Below are 11166 nucleotides of genomic sequence, written 5' to 3'. Positions count from 1 at the left end.
TGCCAATTCGCCGTGTGCCCGGGGCCAGCGCCCTGCATAGCCATGCGCCCGAGGCCGGCACCCCCCATAGCCGCGCGCCCGGGGCCGGTGCCCCCCATGCACCGCACATCCGGGAGTGGGGCCGCACATTCACCGCGCGTCCGGGGCTGACGCCCCCCCATAGCCGTGCGCCCAGGGCCAGCGCTTCCCATTTGCCACACGCCCAGAGGTGGGGCCGCCCATGCGCTGTGCGCCCGGGGCCGGCGCTCCCCATGCGCCGTGCACCCGGGGGTGAGGCCACCCATGCATCTGGGCCTGGCGCCATGCATATGCTGCATGCCCAGGATCAGCACCGCGCATGCGCCGTGCTCCCAGGGCGGGGCCAGCCCTGAGCACTTGGCGGGTGCACGTAAATGCCCCAGCGGGCGCCATGGTGCCCGCGGCCAATGCGTTGGGGACCATTGCTCTAGGGAGTTCAGTCCGAGTCCTGCTCTGGAGCTGTACTTTGGGCATTTCGTATTGATGTGTGTAGCGAATAAGTCTATGTGGGGATGCCTCCACCGGTGGAACAGAAAGTGTGCTACATGTCGATTGAGTTCCCACTTGTGTTGGGGAAAAAATTGTCTGCTGAGAATGTCGGTAGTAGTGTTGTCCTTGCCTGGTAAGTACATTCTGACTTCAACGATGCTGACTCCATGGCGAATGCACCAGTTCCATAACTGCGTGGCTTCTGCAGAAAGGGGCTTCGACCTGGCTCCGCCTTGGCAGTTGATATACTGTGGTGGTGTTGTAAGAACCTGGACCGTATGACCTCGAATCTTGGGCAAGAATGCTTTGCAGGCATTGAATACTGCCCTTAATGCCAGCAGGTTGATATGCTGGAGTGGGTTCTGCCGTGGTCCATTGGCCTTGTACATGTTTACCTGTGCAGTGTACTCCCCATCCCATGAGAGATGCATCCATAGTAATTTGGATGTCTGGTTGCGGATGATGGACGGGGAGTCCTGTAAGCTGGCTGGTGGTGGATGTCCACCATTTCAGGGAGTGTTTCACCATAGCAGGCACTGTGACTAGTCTGTGGACATCTTAATTGCCAGGGCGATAGATTGAAGCCATCCATTATTGCAGGCATCTGAGACGATGTCTCGCATCCTGAACCACGTAAGTGGTTGCCACCGTATGCCCCATGAGCCTTAAACAGGTAAGTATGGTGACTCTTGGGCTGATAGAGATGGTGTGGACGAGATCCTGTATCTTATTGAATCTGGCCATGGGAAGATAAGCCCTGGCTGTTGTAAAGTCTAACCGTGCCCCAATGAGTTTGAGGGATGTTTGAGTGATGAGCGAGGATTTCTGAATGTTGATTATGAGGCCTAGAGCTGCAAATAAGTCTCTTGTAATGTGGATGGCTTGTAGTGCCTATTGGTATGTAGGTGCTTTGATTACGTAATCCTCCAGATATGGAAATATCATGATGCCTTGGCGATGGAGATAAGCTGAAACTACTGATAGAGTTTTGGAGAAAACTCTGGGAGCAGCCGAAAGGGAGGACTTTGTATTGAAAATGATGGTTGTCTATGGCGAACCTGAGGAAACGTCTGTGTGCCACATCTATTGTGACGTGAAAATACGCGTCTTGTAAATCGAGGGACGTAAACCAATCTCCCACATTCAGGGCTGGGATAATAGAAGCTAGTGTCACCATCTTGAATCTGTGTTTTCTGAGATACCAATTGAGGTGTCAGAGATCCAGATTGGGTCTCCATCCTCCTGATTTTTTTCTTGGTGAGGAAATAGCGGGAGTAAAACCCTCTGCTGTGAAATTGTTCTGGCACTCTCTCTACTGCCCCAATGTTGAGAAGAAGTAGAGCCTCCTGCATCAGGAGAGTCTTGTGAGATGGGTCTCTGAAAAGGGACGGGGGCAGTGGAGAGATGGGTGGTAGAGAGAGAGAAGGGGTATAGTTCAGCCAGATGTTATCAGCTCCCAGACCCAGCTGTTGGTGGTGATGGCAAAACACCTTTATTGAAAGGGTTGTAAGCGATGGTGAAATAACCCCCGAGTTTCTGGTTGATGTATTAGGGGGATGGTCTGTAGTCCTTCGATTATACCATCAAACTGGCTGCTTATTGTTGTGCTGGTATGCTGTCTGCTAGGGGCCCGTATCCGAGATGTTACGGAGGCATTGTCGAGGATTATCCGGCCCTCTGACTACTACCCCATGCTACTCATCCATGTGGGCACAAATGATACTGTCAGGTGTGACACTGAGCGGATCAAGTGTGACTACAGGGCTTTGGGAGTACTGGTGAAGGAGTTTGGAGCGCAGGTGGTATTCTCTTCTATCCTTCCTGTCAAAGGTAGGGGCCCGGGCAGAGAGAGGTGCATCCTGGAGGTGAATGCCTGGCTGCGACGATGGTGTCGCCAGGAGGGATTCGGCTTCCTTGATCACGGGGTGCTCTTCCAGGAAGGGCTGCTTGGCGGAGATGGAGTTCACCTTTCCAGGAGCGGGAAGGCCTTGTTTGGACACAGACTGGCTAACCTTGTGAGGAGGGCTTTAAACTAGGTTCGACGGGGGCAAGTGAGCAAAGCCCACAGGTAAGTGCTGCATGTGCGGGACTGGGAGATGGGTTGGAAATGGGGGGGACTACGGCCTATAATGGCAAGGAGAAAGGAGGGTCAGGGCACAACAGGGAGGCAAGATCAAATCAGTATCTTAGATGCCTATATACAAATGCGAGAAGTATGGGTAATAAGCAGGAAGAACTGGAATTGCTAACCAATAAATACAACTATGATATCATTGGTATTACAGAATCCTGGTGGGATGGGACGCATGATTGGAATGTTGGTATGGAAGGGTACGGCTTGCTCAGGAAGGACAGACAGGGAAAAAAGGGAGGAGGGGTTGCCTTGTATATTAAAAATGTACACACTTGGACTGAAGTGGAGATGAACGTAGGAGATAGCTGTGTAGAGAGTCTCTGGGTTAAGCTAAAAGGGGTAAAAAACGAGGGTGATATCATGCTAGGAGTCTACTACAGGCCACCTAGCCAGGTGGAAGAGGTGGATGAGGCCTTTTTTAAACAATTAACAAAACTATCCAAAGCCCAAGATTTGGTGGTGATGGGGGACTTCAACTATCCAGACATATGTTGGGAAACTAACACAGCGAGGCACAGGCTATCCAATAAGTTTCTGGATTGCATTGGAGACAACTTTCTGTTTCAGAAGGTTGAAAAAGCTACCAGAGGAGAAGCTGTTCTGGATTTGGTTTTAACAAATAGGGAGGAACTAGTTGAGAACTTGAAAGTGGAAGACAGTATAGGGGACAGTGATCACGAAATAATAGAGTTCATGATCTTAAGGAAAGGTAGAAGGGAGACCAGCACAATTGAGGTAATGGATTTCAGGAAGGCAGATTTTGATAAGATCAGAGAACTTGTAGGTAAGGTCCCATGGGAAGCAAGACTGAAGGGAAAAACAACTGAGGAGAGTTGGAAGTATTTCAAAGGGACGTTGTTAAGGGCCCAAAAGCAAACAATTCCGCTGTGTAGGAAAGACAAAATATGGCAAAAGACCAGCTTGGCTTAACAACGAGATCTTGCATGATCTCAAAATAAAAAAGGAGTCGTATAAAAAATGGTACTAGGACAACTAACAAAGGATGAATATAGGCAAGCAACACGGGAATGCAGGGGCAAGATTAGAAAGGCAAAGGCACAAAATGAGATCAAATTAGCTACAGGCATAAAGGGAAACAAGAAGACCTTTTATAAATACATTAAAAGCAAGAGGAAGACCAAGGACAGGGTAGGCCCACTGCTTAGTGAGGAGGGAGAAGCAGTAACAGGGAACTTGGAAATGGCGGAGATGCTCAATGACTTCTTTGTTTCAGTCTTCACCAAGAAGTCTGGAGGTGTGCCTAACGTAGTGAATACAAGCAGAGAGAGGGTAAGTTTAGAAGATAGGATACACAAAGAACAAGTTAAAAATCACTTAGGAAAGTTAGATGTCAGCAAGTCACCAGGTCCTGATGAAATGCATCCCAGGATACTCAAAGAGCTGATAGAGGAGGTATCTGAGCCTTTAGCTATGATCTTTGAAAAATCATGGCAGACGGGAGATTCCAGAAGACTGGAAAAGGGCAAATATTGTGCCCATCTATAAAAAGGGGAATAAGAACAACCCAGGAAACTACAGACCGGTCAGTTTAACGTCTGTCCCAGGGAAGATAATGGAGCAGGTAATTAAGGAAATCATATGCAAACACTTGGAAGGTAATAAAGTGATAGGGAATAGCCAGCATGGGTTTGTGAAGAACAAGTCATGCCAAACTAATCTGATAGCTTTCTTTGATAAGATAACGAGCCTTGTGGATAAGGGAGAAGCGGTGGATGTCATATACCTAGATTTTAGTAAGGCATTTGATACGGTCTCGCATGATATTCTTATTGATAAACTAGGCAAATATAACGTAGATAGGGCCATGATAAGGTGGGTGCATAATTGGCTGGATAACCGTAGTCAGAGAGTTGTTGTTAACGGTTCTAAATCCTGCTGGAAAGGGATAACAAGTGGAGTTCCTCAAGGGTCTGTTTTGGGACCCGTACTGTTCAATATCTTCATCAATGATGTAGATATTGGGATAGAGAGTACACTTATTAAGTTTGCAGATGATACCAAACTGGGTGGGGTTGCGAGTTCTTTGGAGGATAGGGACATAATTCAAAATAACCTTAGCAAGTTAGAGAAATGGTCAGAGGTAAACAGGATGAGGTTTAATAAAGAGAAATGCAAAGTGCTCCACTTAGGAAGGAACAATCAGTTCCATACATACAAGATGGGAAGCGACTGTCTAGGAAGGAGCATGGCGGAAAGGGATCTAGGGGTCATAGTGGACCACAAGTTGAATATGAGTCAACAGTGTGATGCTGTTGCAAAAAAAGCAAATATGATTCTAGGTTGTATCAACAGGTGTGTTGTAAGCAAAACTCGTGAAGTCATTCTGCCGCTCTACTCTGCACTAGTTAGGCCTCAGCTGGAGTACTGTGTCCAGTTCTGGGCGCCACATTTCAAGAAAGATGTGGAGAAATTGGAAAGGGTGCAGAGAAGAGCGACAAGAATGATTAAAGGTTTAGAGAACATGACCTATGAAGCCAGGCTTCATGAACTGGGCTTGTTTAGTTTGGAAAAAAGAAGATTAAGGGGGGACATGATAGCGGTTTTCAAATATCTAAAAGGGTGTCACAAGGAGGAAGGAGAAAAATTGTTCCTCTTGGTTTCTGAGGACAGGACAAGGAGTAATGGGCTTAAAGTGCAGCAGGGGAGGTTTAGATTGGACATTAGGAAAAAATTCCTAACTGTCAGGGTGGTCAAATATTGGAATAAATTGCCAAGGGAGGTGGTGGAATCTCCCTCTCTGGAGATATTTAAGAACAGATTGGATAGACATCTTTCAGGGATGGTGTAGACGGAGCTTGGTCCTGTCTTGAGGGTGGGGGGCTGGACTCGATGACCTCTTGAGGTCCCTTCCAGTCCTATGATTCTATGATTCTATAGTTATAATAGTTGAAAGACTTCAAAGAAGTCTATAGAGAAAACTATATCTAGGCAAATAAAATGTAATTAATTTTTTTTAAAGAACTAACAAGTGAGTCTATGTCTAAAACAAGTAACTATGATTAAAAACTAAGCATAAACTAACAATTTCTAAATTTTTTCAGTCAGGGTAAAGAGAAGCAGTTCATTCCGCCTGTGACTGTGAATGGTTAGGAGGATCTGGCGGGAGCCAGACTGCGCGCAGCCTCAGAAACGGCGCGAAAGGCACATGACGACGCTGCGCATGTGCGGTCAAGCTAAACCACGGCTAATGAATCTCCGACCTGTGGTGCCGGGACGAGCCCGACACCTACAGTGGGGTACCCACAGGGACACTACCCGAAGAAGAACTATTGGAACCCTCGCTGCTGAAGCACTTAGGGTATGTCTACACTACAGCGCTATTTCGAATTAACTTAATTCAAATTAGTTAATTCGAATTAAGCTAATTCGAAATAACACATCTAGACACAAAAACTAATTTGAAATAGCATTTTTCTAATTCGAAATAGCACATCCACATTGAGTGGACCCTGAATCGAAGGTAAGGCTGCCCGGAACCAGTGCCAAAAGGGCATCAGGGTCGGATTTAGTGTGTGGGGCTGCTGCCTCAGGCTAGCTGAGGGCTGTGTTCAAAGGGACCCGACCACCCATCTAGGACAGACAGTTCTCAGGTTTCTCTGCTTGCTGGTCTATCTCGCTGAGGGACAGCAAAGCTTTTGTGTCTCAGAGTGCTCTGCTTGCCCTCACTCGGGACACCACGGCACTCTGCAACATGGAACCAGGCCTGTCCCTGGGCACGCCGGTGTGTCTCGTGGGGTCGTTGCCATCAGCCCGGCTGCACTTGCTGCAGGCTGCCATCTCAGAGGTCCATTGAGGGGCTGTCAGGATCCAGGAGGCCCTGCGGGAGAGCGTCCACCCAGAGGAGCCCTAAGAGCCACACCGGTCCTCCTCACTGGGGGCTCATGCCCCATTCCTCCCTCACATCCTTCCATTTACCCTTCCCTAGCCCCCCCCTTCCTGATGTCAAATAAAAAACACATATTTTCAAAAATATTAACTGGGTTTATTGAACACAACTGGGGAGAGGGAATGAAACTACGGGGAAACGGGGGAAAGGAGGCGGGAGAGGGCAGGAGAGAAGAAGGGAGGGGGAAAACTGGGAGGAGGGAGCTGGAAGGGGGAAGCAAGGGGAAGAAGGGGGAGGAGAAGCTCAAAACTCAGGGGTGGGAGTCTCACCAGGCCAACTTCCTCCCAGCACGGCTGGGGTCGGGAGCGTGTCAGGTCTCTTCACACATGCATGTACCTATTGGGCCACGGCCCCTGGGTGTCACGCAGCTGGAGTCACCTGCCCAAGGGTGGCATGGCATGTGCTCACACGTGCATAGGTGGCTGTGTGATCTGTGGGAGGCATGGCCCACACGTGCGGTCCCTGGTCTCCCTTCCCTCCTCCCCCCTGGGCAGTGGATGATGCTAGTACTTACCCGGTATGGCCTCCCTGGCCAACCCTGCTGACTCTGGTACTGGAACAGCTGGCGGTGGCCCCTCCGGGGTGCCTGGGTCAGGGCCCTCCGGTCCCAGCTCACTGCCTCCCAGGCTGGCATGGACCACCCCGCCCCCCAGGAGTTGGTTGAGGGCGGGGAAGTAGAGGCAGGTGGCAGCCCCTGCTGTGGCGCCACCCCTGGTGGCCCTGGCGTATGCCTGCCGCAGCTCTTTGACTTTCAGGTGCACCTGCTCCTGGGTGCGCCTGTGTCCCTTTTGGGCCATGGTGGCCACTATGCAGCTGTAGACGGCTGCATTCCTCCTCCTAGTGCTGAGATCATGGACATTGGGGGCCTGCCCCCAAACCTCAATGAGGTCCATGACCTCCACACTAGTCCAGGAGGGCACGTGCCATCTATGGCCCTTGGCTGGCCTCTTGGTGCTGGGGGACTGGGCGGGGGACGGCTGGCTGTCACTGGCTGCCTGGCTCATCCTGGGGCCACTGGGTTAAGGACAGAGACTGCTGGCAGGGCTGTTTCTGGCAAGTGCCATCTGGCCAGAGTCTACCCCTTTAAGGGCCCAGGGCTGGGGAGAGGAGTTTTCCTGGTTTGGCCTAGAGTGGGCACCAGGGGGAACCTGGGAAGGGGTAGTCTCCAGCTAGTTCGAATTAAGTGGCTACACAGCACTTAATTTGAACTACTTAGTTCGAACTAGGTGTTACTCCTCATAGAATGATGTTTACCAAGTTTGAATTAAGCACTCTGCTATTTCGAATTAACTTTGAAATAGCGGTTTGCATGTATAGCCACTATTAAAGTTAATTTGAACTAATCGCTGTTAGTTCAAATTAACTTTGTAGTGTAAACATACCCTCACAGTGTTTTTGTGTGAGCTGCAGTACACCTGGCATTCTACTAGTGTCTTAGGGATTCAGCACGAAAGTACCAATAATTAGATGGTTATCACGGTCTTCCCATGAAATGGGGAATTCAGAACTAATTGCAGTAGTCTGTTCTGTATTTTTTTCTTTAATCCCTTATTTTAGCACCTACAAACGAGTTTTAGGGGATTGTTTAGACTGTAAATTCCATGAGGCAGGGACTGTTTTGGTTTATTTTGTTTGTTTTTACAATTTCTAGCACATGGTATACATATCAGCTTTATGTAATTAAAATAAACCTAACAATTAAGGTGGCTATTAGATTTTTGTTTCTTGCTACTCAGCAGGCCAAAGGGAGTGGTAACATTATGAAGAGTTACAATAGAAATGGATGAATCTAAAGCATTACTGTAGTAAGTAGTTATCTAAGTATTAGAGAAGTCTAAAATGTAAACCAAAGTCCAAATAGATATCCAACTGTCACAACTGTGGTATTGTTTCTCCTAAACTTTTATTGTGATTATCTTATGTCTTTTTGTTACCAGGTGAAATATGTTGCACTGACCTCCATGCACAGGAACCTGGTAATTGTTATAGAAATGTAGCCGTGTTAGTCTGGTGTAGCTGAAACAAAAAACAGGACTATGTAGCACTTTAAAGACTAACAAGATGGTTTATTAGGTGATGAGCTTTCGTGGGCCAGACCCACTTCCTCAGATCAAATAATGGAAGAAAATTGTCACAACCATATATACCAAAGGATACAATTAAAAAAAATGAACACATATAAAAAGGACAAATCAAATTTCAGAAAAGAAGGGGATGGGGGGGAGGGGAGGTAAATGTCTGTGAGCTAATGATATTAGAGGTGATAATTGGGGAAGCTATCTTTGTAATGGGTAAGATAATTAGCGTCTTTATTCAAACTTAGGTGTAAAGTGTCGAATTTAAGCATGAATGACAGTTCAAAGGATTCTCTTTCAAGTGTAGTCTTAAAAGGCCTTTGAAGCAGGATGCAGGTAATCAAGTTGTTGAGACAATGTCCTTTCTAGTTGAAATGGCAAGAAACTGTTTTTTCTTTGTGATCCTGTCTAATATCTGTTTTGTGGGCATTAATCCTTTGGCGAAGTGTCTGAGACGTTTGTCCAATGTACATAGCAGACGGACACTTTTGGCACATGATAGCATAAATTATATTTCTGGATGTGCAGGAATATGTGTTCTTGATCTTATAACTCACTTGGTCAGGTCCAATAATGGTATCAGCAGAGTGAATATGTGGACAAAGCTGGCAACGGGGTTTGTTTCAAGGGAAGGTACCAGGGTTGGTATTAGTGTGGTATGTCCTGTGGTTGTTGGTAAGAATCATCTTGAGATTAGGTGGTTGTCTATAGGAGACTATGGGTCTGTCTCCCAGAGCCTCTTGGAGTTTAATATCCTGTTCCAGTATAGGCTGTAGTTTATTGATAATGTGTTGGACAGGTTTAAGTTGGGGGCTGTAGGTGATGACAAGTGGTGTTCTATTGTTGGTTTTCTTGGGTCTGTCTTGAAGTAGATGGTTTCTAGGTATTCGTCTGATTATTTCAATTTGCTTTTTTATTTCTCCGGGTGGGTAGTTGAGGTTTATAAATGCTTGGTAGAAATCCTGAAGTTTCTGGTCTCTCTCAGTGGGATTAGAGCAGATGGCTATAGATGATGGATTGTATGGTGTGTTCTGGATGGGAGCTGGAAGCATGTAGGTAACTGTATGAGTCAGTGGGTTTTCTGTAGAGAGTGGTGTCTAATTTTCCATTGCTGATTTGTACTGTGGTATCCAGGAAATGGATCTCTCGTGTAGAATGGTCCAGGCTGAGATTGATGGTGGGGTATAGGTTGTTAAAATCTCTGCGGAATGTCTCCAGTGTTTCTTGGCCATGCGTCCAGATCATAAAGATGTCATCGATGTAGTGTAAGTAGAGAAGGGGTAAAAGGGGACAGGAGTTGAAGAAATGTTGTTCTAGGTCAGCCATAAAGATATTAGCATACTGACTTCAAGGGGGCCCAGATTTCATCCACTATGTATTATTTACTTTCTACACTCAAAAGGGTAGCTATGTTAGTCAGCATTGGCAAAAACAACGAGAAGTCCAGTATCACCTTAAAGACTAACAGATTTATTTGGGGATAAGCTTTCATGGATAGAAAACACTTCATCAGATCATCTGATGTCTTATGCATTTGACTTTTGTGGATAAAATCACTTTGTCATATGCATGGGACATCAGATGATCTGGCAAAGTGGTTTATACTCATGAAACTTATCCCCAAATAAATCTGTTACAGTATGTCTACACTACAGCATTCTTTCGAAATATCTTATTTTGAAATAACACGTCTAGACACAAAATACATTTCGAAATAGCATTTTGTAATTTTGAAATAGCGTGTCCACACTGATTGGATGCTGAATCTTATTTAAGGCCGGCCGGAACCGGTTCTGGCAGGGCATCAGGTCAGGAGTTACCTTGTATGGCTGCTGCTTGAGGCTATCTGAGGCTTATGTTTAAAGGTACCCCCGGACAGCCAGTTCTCAGGTTTCCCTGCTTGCTTGCCTAACTCGCTGAGAGATAGCAAAGCAGTTTTTTCTCGGTGTACTCTGGTTGCCCTCACTCAGGACACCACACCACTCTGCAGCATGGAGCCGGAGCTGCCCCTGGGCTCTCTGGTGCTACTCCTGGACGTGTTGCTGCGAGCCTAGCAGCATGTTCTGCAGGCAGTAACAGTCTCCCTGGTGTGCCCCACTGGGGGCTTGTGTCTCATTTCTCCCTCACGTCCTTCCACTTACCCCTCCCTAACCCCCCTTCCTACTTTACAATAAAAGACGTGTTCGTTACAACAAAGTCTCTTTATTGAACAAAACTGGGGGGACGGGAATGAAACTGAGGTGAGACTGGGGAAAGAAGGTGGGAGAGGTGAAGAGGAGGGAGGGTGGAAGAGGGGAGGGGGAAACCTGGGAAGAGGAAGCTGGCAAAGGAGGTAGGGGAAGGAGAAGCTCAGGGTTGGGGGTCTCGCCAGCCCAACTGTCTCCCAGCTCTGCAGGTTCAGGGGCCTCAGTGTCCCCGGGGTGGTGGGGAGGGTGTGGAGGAAGAAGCGGGACGGGAAGGAGTGGGAGGAGGAGAGGTAGCTGGGGAAGCAGCAGGGGCTCTGCACCAAGGCCTGCTGGTGCTCACAGATGGTACAGCCCTGG

At 47.6% G+C, this 11166-nt stretch overlaps 1 long non-coding RNA gene across 2 annotated transcripts in view; it reads left to right on the top strand.

Moving 5' to 3' along the window:
• LOC142818704 (uncharacterized) overlaps positions 1-10881 on the top strand; it is a 32970-nt gene extending 22089 nt beyond the window's left edge. For both annotated transcript variants that reach the window (XR_012896301.2, XR_016346975.1), the window contains 2 exons: positions 2338-2575; positions 5704-10881. This is a non-coding gene — a long non-coding RNA (uncharacterized LOC142818704). The remainder of the gene's footprint in view (positions 1-2337; positions 2576-5703) is intronic.
• Positions 10882-11166: the final 285 nt, after the last annotated feature.

This window comes from Pelodiscus sinensis, chromosome 16 (genome assembly GCF_052426305.1).
Source record: "Pelodiscus sinensis isolate ZL-2025 chromosome 16, ASM5242630v1, whole genome shotgun sequence".
In the NCBI taxonomy this organism is placed as follows: domain Eukaryota; kingdom Metazoa; phylum Chordata; order Testudines; family Trionychidae; genus Pelodiscus; species Pelodiscus sinensis.
Note: the sequence above shows the minus strand (reverse complement) of the source record. Positions and strands in the feature narration are given on the sequence as shown.